Raw genomic sequence first — 8,027 nt, 5'->3', positions numbered from 1 at the left:
GTCTGTCAGCTCCAAAGGTTCTGTAATGTTTTATCTCCAGTTCTAGTAATTTCAAAGGTCATATGATTATTTTAAAGAAAAAGCAGTTAAAGCAGAGTGTCAGGAAGTGAGATAAAGAAAATCCTTTTATGTTTGAAAATATAGCCTTATCTTAAAGCTCACTTTTCATGTAAAAACAAGGCCAGCTCTGAAAGGAACAAACAATATTTTGTTTTGTAAAGGAAGCAAATACAGTTGGTGCATTTTTTTAGTAGAATGCAAGCATGTTTTTTTCTATAATTGTCAGTCCTTCACCTATCATAACAACTGTGGGTTTATATATATATGTGTGTATATATATGTATGTTTGGGGTGTTTTTAAAATTTATTTATTTTCCCCCATGAATAGCCTTACCTTTGTGTGATGAAAATGTCATTAATGAAAGAGAACTAGACCTGAAGTTCCAGGACAGACTTTGCTACAGACAAGACATCTCATCACTGGAGTCAGAAATTATCCTCATGAAGAGGAAGTTTTAATAAATCAGAACTAATAAGATCATGACTGATAAAATTATCCAGACTTCTTTATGAGTAAGAGTATCCATTTCTCACAATTGACCACAACATATTTATTCTACAGGAGAGTATTATCCTTTTTTAGGTTTTAACATTATTACAACCTGACCTTAAGAAGCTAACACTATGCCACCAACCCAAGCATCACAGTTTATTTCTGATGTTACTGGAAATAGCAGACAAATTATGAGTTATCATTAACATTATGGGTGGTGAAATATCAGAACCAAATGCAGGCTACTGAACATAATCCCAAACCTCATATCCTGACTAATCAGCAATTACCACAGCAGCACCAAGTTTTGGCTAAAAAGCCAATTAAAAAATTTGATATTTTCATGGTTTGGAATTTATCATAAATTTGAAATACAGACCAGGCCAACTGAAAAGTCAAATACATGTTTACAAATTTTGTATCATAGGTTTATTGTAATAAAGCTATCTTAAAGCAATTTAGCTTACTTTATTAAAAAAAACTTTTAATTTTTTTTATTTATTCAGGATATTTATTGGCTGCAGAGTTGCTCTTAGATGTTTCTGTGTACTAATTGCTGAAACCTCCTCTTCATCTTCTTATGCTTTTCATTTCACATAACTTTTGCAAGAGAGGAATTAGAGTCCTGGCAGCGTGACAAGAAGTGTGACATTCAGGAGAGGAAAAGATATTTCTGTTAACCTCCTGCATGAGGCATTAATAGTAATCCCCTTTAAAAATCTTGAGATTTACCTAGGCTGCTTAACAGAAGTCTGTCTTTAGGATAAAAAATACATAAATAAGTGTAAACCAATTAACATGCAAACAGAACCCCTAAAAACACCTTGCTAGACAAAGACTAATAGGACTCATCTCTGATGTATCATGCTCTCAAGACAGCATGGTACCTTAGTTGCTTTTTAACACATATCCTCATCTGAAAGCAAAGTCATTCTTGGGATTTAAATGTCTATTTTTGCAGCCCTTCAGTCTTTTCTGGTTTAACCTCATATATTCAGTCACAAAACCCCCATGCAACACTGCAGGCTGATGGAAGAGCATGTGGGAAGATGCCCAGCAGAAGAGGACTTGGCGGTGCTGGTCAACAGCAGCTGAACAAGTGCCAGCTGTGCCCAGGTGGTCAAGAAGGCAAATAGCATCCTGGCTGGTATCAAAAATAATGTGGCCAGCAGGGCAGTGATTTTCCCCCTGTACTTGGCATTGGTGAGGCCAAATGTTGAATCCCATGTTCAGCTGTGGGCCTCTCACTGCAAGAAAGACATTGAGGGACTGGAGGGTGTCCAGAGGATGGCAGTGAAGCTGGTGAAGGGACTTATGAGGAGCAGCTGAGGAAGCTGGTGTTGTTTAGCCTGGAGAAAAGGAGGCTCTGGGGGCCTCATCACTCTCTGCTATCACCTGAGAGGAGGCTGTAGCCAGGTGGAGGTTGGATCTTTCTCCCAGGCAGCAAGTGACAGAAGGAGAGGATATAGCCTCAAGCTGCATGAGAGGAGGTTCAGGTTGGACATCAAGTAGAATTTCTTCACAGAAAGGGTTAAACATTGGAGCAAACTTTACAGGGATGTGGTGAAGTCACCATCCCTGGAAGTGCTCAAGAAATGACTGAACATGGCACTTTAGTGCCACAGTCTAGTTAACGGGGTCAAAGGTTAGACTCGATGATCTTAGAGGTCCTTTCCAACCTAAATAATTCTGTGATTCCATCATATTTCATATTTTTTCAACATTAATGTACTGAATAATGAAATATATAATATAGTATATCTGTCAAATGAGAACGGTCTACAGAATTCTTGGTCATCTATACACAGTCTGAAGGGTGGTAGCATTGACATCTTTGAGAACTTGTGTAGGAAAATAAAGGTTGTCCTACAGTGCCTGTTTATGCCCTACTGCAAAGGTACAAATGTAGTCAAAAGTACAGAGAACTGTGCAATTCCTATTTGCATATCTATTTTGTTTCCAGATTGTTTTCTTCTAATGACTCTTTATATCAGTAGAAATCGTTGCATTTTTACATATTCCAATCATTGATTCATTGGCAATGGTTCCAGTTTAATTGCTTCCATTCTACAAAAATATTCTGGAAATATTTGGTAGCATATCACAATAAGTAATTTTGTGAATTAGAATATTTTTCTGTGAAATTCTCACATACTTTTAACAAATATATCTACCATCAGACAAACTTTTCTTTACTTACATGAAAAATAAGTCACAGAAAAAATGCTGGACTTTTAAAATAATTTACTGAAAGACTAATAATGAAGGAATATTATCAGACATTACAACCACAGAATTATAAATAACCAATAAGTGGAGAGAGTTATTTTGAGTCATTTCATTGACTTGAAAAGAATTTTCTATTAACCTTGATAGTAAATTCCGTCACCAATTTTTGATTCCTCTGGAGGAATACATTTAGATGAAGAAATAAGGGCTACCTATTTAATGAATTATCCATTACTAATTATTCCCTCAAATCCAGTCATCAGGTCAAACTTTTTTTTTATTGTCTGTCAAGAGCTTTAAAATGTTTAACGTGTGAAGAGGAAGAATTATGTTTCGTTGGGGGAAAAAACAATGCCAAAACATTTCTGCAGCAAACAGTATCCAATCTTTCAAATTGCTCAAGTCTATCAAATACTTAATTGCTCCTTTTTTTAGGTTAGTTATTTTCCTACAGCAGGAAAGTGTATAGAATATAATTCTCTCTCAAAAAGAAACAAACTTTTTAACCACTGGTATTGACAGCAATGTCCTATTTCTTCCATTGACACATATGGGAAAGGTAAAGCCTTATTTCTATACAGAGTTTCTGCTTTTTGCATTGGATATACTATGTAAGATGCATAGCTCAAAGCTTCCTTTTTTATTCAAAATAATGGGAAATTTTCCACCTAGGTTAAATGGAAATCAATATGGTCCACGAAGTTTTAAACTAGGGACTAGGAAAATGATTTGGATAAAATAAAACTGACCTGAAGACTTATGTGAGACTTAAACAAAACCTTGTAGTTTGAAAAAATTTGACTTAAAATAGTCTGCAAATTTAATAAGTCATCATGGTAGGGAAATACAATTTTTGTCTATTCTATAAGGCCTATACTCCTATTTTGGGGATCTCGAGCTGGTTCAGATAATCATCCAGATTTTTAGATGCTTATTTAATTAAACCTCTAAACCTTTTGACTTTGCCCATCTCCAATTTAAAAATCCTCTCTGGGAAAATTATCCAGATGTAAGTTCTACAAAAGCACACCTGGCAAAACAACATCTGCCTGACAATGACTTAGTGAGCCTCAGTAAAGGCTGACATATGTGCATATGCAATTGGACCTTATACCAACAAAGTGTTTTACATATTAGTGTACACTAGGGAGTCCTGAACCCTGACAGAAAAATATGATGGCTTTTACACTTTAAATTACAGTGAAGCTGTATCCACAGATGGTGCAGGTACAACACATGCTCTTATACAGCTGGCAGGTAAGGGGAGGTCATTTCCATAATAGCCTCTTCCAGATTTCTAGTGTTTGCTTCAATGCAGTTGCAATTTGAGATCAGCATTCTGAGTGGAGTTAGTTCCAGCTGCTGATATAATGCTGGCTGAAAGTTCCAGTACCAATGAAGAGGCTTCTGTTGATGCTTACAGATGACAAAATATCATTCCCTCTCCTTTATTACAGCATTTCTTTTGTAAGGTATATGGGGTACAGTTTGCTGTGGTTTGGTCAGAGACAGGCACTGAGTAAGTTAACAGAGTTTCTCTGAGATTAGTCAGCTGGAGAACTCACAGAGCCATTCCTATGTGCCAAATGGCCATGCATTGAAGATAGGAAAAGTAAATCTTACACAGTCAGATTCTTGCAAACTAACAAAGGAGATTTAATTCTGAAGGAAAAAGAACTGAAACATAGCCTGTTCTCTTATGCTGACCTTTGTCTTAAAACTATAACGAAAATTCCAAGAAATATTTATACTTGGCCAAATTCTGAGAACAGGACATGGCCCAGCTGGCCATCAGCATCTGAGTGTGGAATAGAAGGACATTTATGTTCATGAGACAGCAGCAGTGCTGCTCTTCTTGCTTCAGAGCTGCAGAAGACCTCTGACTAAGGCAGGATTTGTTAATCTTTTCTCAATGAAAAATGCAGTGCATTCGTCTGGATACTGAGCCTCACTTATAGTCCTTCTCTTTCTCAACCTGTCCAAGAACTTTATGCTTTTGTGAGAGTTGTGCATTATAGAGTTCAGTCTTAGAGGGCCAAACCAGTACCGCTTTTAGAAGGGCAGGTCTGAACTTTTATCAAGGTGGCTTCAGAGGATAAATGGCCAGGGATAAAAGTTGTCTGTGAGAGTTAGGAAAATCCTCTGCCTACTTCTAGTAGGCCTAATCTAAGCCCAGAGTCTGCTCATCCATTTTTAAAGTAACCCTTTCCTTCCTCTTGTTTTGGCATCTGCAGCTCATGGAAATGTTTTCCCGTTTCCAGACAGCAACGGGTAGTTGTGCCATAGCATAGGATTTACAGGGAATAGTTTCAAAGCAAAGTTGTATAGCCTAGTGACTAGGAAAAAAATGAGCCAGAAGCGTAAATTTACAGTCTGCAGTAGAGGGACATTAGGTTCTACTGGAAGAACATAATGAAAATCATTCCCCTCTTTCCAAGCTGTTTATATTGTCTTTATGTTGTCTTTAAACTATTTTACTTGGGCATGAATCTGTTGGTGTCCAAAGCCTACACTGGACAGCTGCCTCTTCCAAACCATTTCCAATGCAACCTTGTGTCTCGGCACCTTGCTACTTCTCAGCTCACTTCTGTACTATAGACTTTTCCAAAAGCTTGGGTCAGTCAGGCGTATGATAAGGTGTGACTCAAGTTTTGGACAATGGTGTCACCAGAGATAAGGGCTGTCAAGGTGTGCAGTTGTCTCCTTAGCAAAGGCACTGCTCCTAATACTGTGCATCACACTCACCCCCCTCTTTCCTGCATTCACCGATGCGTTCTTTTTAGATGTTGAAAATTCTGAAGTCCAAATTCTTTTCCTGGAAAGAGGTATACATATTGACTAGATGCAGGTTAGACTACATCTGCATCTGGCATCAAATAGCCTCTTGGGATCTGACCTTAGAGACCAAGGCCAAATCTTTTAATGAGAACCTAGGCAGTGTCTTACAGCAGCAAAATTACTTGTTGGGAGGTTTGTATAACACCTACCAAAGTAAATTTCCATCAAGTTGTGGCATTTACACACTTCAGCAGCACACCTTTTATTTTTTTCTCTTTGAATGGGTAATTAGTTTTTTTAAAAATTTCACTGATAGAACAAAAGTTCTGTAAATCATTAGATTTTCATAGGTATTAGAAATAACTGAATAACTTCAGAATAATATCCCACTGTCAAAGATCAAATACAAATCTGACACAAGCCTAGAGGAAGGACCCAGCCAAAAGCTTCTCCATTTTAGTAGAAAGCTCCAAATCTGAATGAATAGTCTGAATAGACTGAAATATTGGTCCATTCTTTCATGAGCAATGAAGATTTCAAAGATTGTCAGTACAGCTTCTGGGAAAATCTAATAATTGTTAAATCATCATTAATCTTATTAAGTGAGATAATGAAAAACAGTGAAAATTGAGGAGAAAGTAGGGCTAACAAACTGAGACTAATCATGTAATTTGCAGGCTTTATCCTGGATTTGTTCAACCCAGAGAAAAGAAAAGTAGAGAATGAGAATTTCAGATGTAGACTAGAAATTCCAAATTTCTATCCTGCTGCAGTGTAGGACAGCATAGCTTAAGCTGGCTGAAAAGCACACAGAAGTTGGATAGAACGATTGCTGAACACAGTGTAAAAGGTTATTTGAGACCTCAGTAAAGGACATTTGCCCAGCAGGAAATACCTCATTATTTTGGGCACGTGAGTTAATTACAGTAAGGACAGAATGCTTATAAATATAGGTGGACAGAACTACCAGTTTGCCTTTCTCACATACGATTGTAGCAGGAGCCTCAGCTAAACAAGGCTTGAAGAAGTATCTTGTAGCACTGACAGCCCCGATACTGCTGGGACTACAAAGGTTTTGTGTCACTAAGCAGTGACACAGCTATTAGCACATGGGCTGAAATACTGCTGGCTTTGGGGGTCTCAGTACTTTGTCAAGAGGGATCAAAAGAATTTGTAAAGGACTGAGAAGCTGCTGGGTTTTTTCCAGGCTTGGGAGAAACCAGATGATGTGATTGCCCATGAGACTGGAGAATGAGAAACCTGAATTGATTGGACAGGACGATGTCAATTAAGCATATGGGAATGTATTTGTTGTGCTCAACTATATGCATTTACATTTAAATAATTGGACATCAGTACAACATTTTAAAGAATGGATACTAGAAAATCTAGACTCCAGAATGTTCTAATTAAAGTTATTTTAAATAGGACTTACAAAGTTTATATTTTAAAATGTTTCCTGTGTTGACTGCAAGATCATTTTCCAGAGATTTCTTTATGGTAAACTTGAGATTTAATCCTGTATTTTACTTTTTGAAATACTGTAAAGCAATGGATCCCCAGGCTCTGTTTCATCAAGAAGTAAAGGTGACGTGCAGAAAAAAAGAGCTGTAATAATTGTGCATAATATAATCTCATGACTCCTCCACCATTTCTATCATACCACAGATATTTCTGGATACTGTCACAGCATCTATGGAACCATATTCCAGCTGTTCTCAGACTTTCCCATTTCTGGAAGCCTGCCCCTCCCTCAGCTCCAACCACAAATGTCCACATAAGAGAAATCCAGTCATTCTCCAAGAGGTCAGTCAAAGACTAACCAGAGATTACTCCAGAATGTCTCTGTTATTTTTTCACTTCCATCTAAAAAGCTTTAGAATCACAAAGTCAGACACGAATTCATAACTTCAAAGCAAGACACCAACATTTTTGTGAGCTAGCCCTGATAGAATTGTGTGTAAAGGTCTTTCCCAAAGTTACCAAGGTCTTTAACACAGGTATGTCCAAGCTGCAAATCAGGACATCAAAATATGCAAAGCCCTACATTTTAATAGGTCACAAACACCCCCAAAATAAAGGAATGAGCAGGTTTTCTGTTCTCTTTAAAATTTAGGCAACTTGCTTGATGACAATCAACAGTCCTGTCACTTTCAGATGTCACCAGCTATCTCTTGCTGCTGCTTTGCTTCAGGTTTGAAGTTCCATCTACTCTTTGCTCTTTTTTGGTTTGAAAAAAACCTTCCTACTATGGTGTCTAAATACTTGGGAAAATATTTTCAAAAGACTCAAAAACGTATTCAGGATACTTCAGATTTTGTTTAAAAAGAAAGAAAAAGGAATAAAGCTTCAGAGTCCTTTTGAAGATTTGTTTATCTGTGTATGTTTGATTCCTCATGTCTTTAAACTCAACTCTAGTATACAGAACTCCACCGGATTCTAATTTCCAATAACTTTTAGTGAGTTT

The 8,027-nt window shown here is 37.2% G+C and overlaps 1 long non-coding RNA gene across 1 annotated transcript; it reads left to right on the top strand.

The window, feature by feature from the left end:
* Positions 1-1,874: 1,874 nt before the first annotated feature.
* Positions 1,875-5,505, top strand: LOC108449134. Its single transcript, XR_001865259.1, has 3 exons — positions 1,875-1,969; positions 2,039-2,049; positions 5,496-5,505. It is a non-coding gene; the product is annotated as an uncharacterized LOC108449134 (long non-coding RNA).
* Positions 5,506-8,027: the final 2,522 nt, after the last annotated feature.

This window comes from Corvus brachyrhynchos, unplaced genomic scaffold (assembly GCF_000691975.1).
Source record: "Corvus brachyrhynchos isolate BGI_N302 unplaced genomic scaffold, ASM69197v1 scaffold17, whole genome shotgun sequence".
In the NCBI taxonomy this organism is placed as follows: Eukaryota; Metazoa; Chordata; class Aves; order Passeriformes; family Corvidae; genus Corvus; species Corvus brachyrhynchos.
This window is presented reverse-complemented; position numbering and strand designations above follow the sequence as displayed.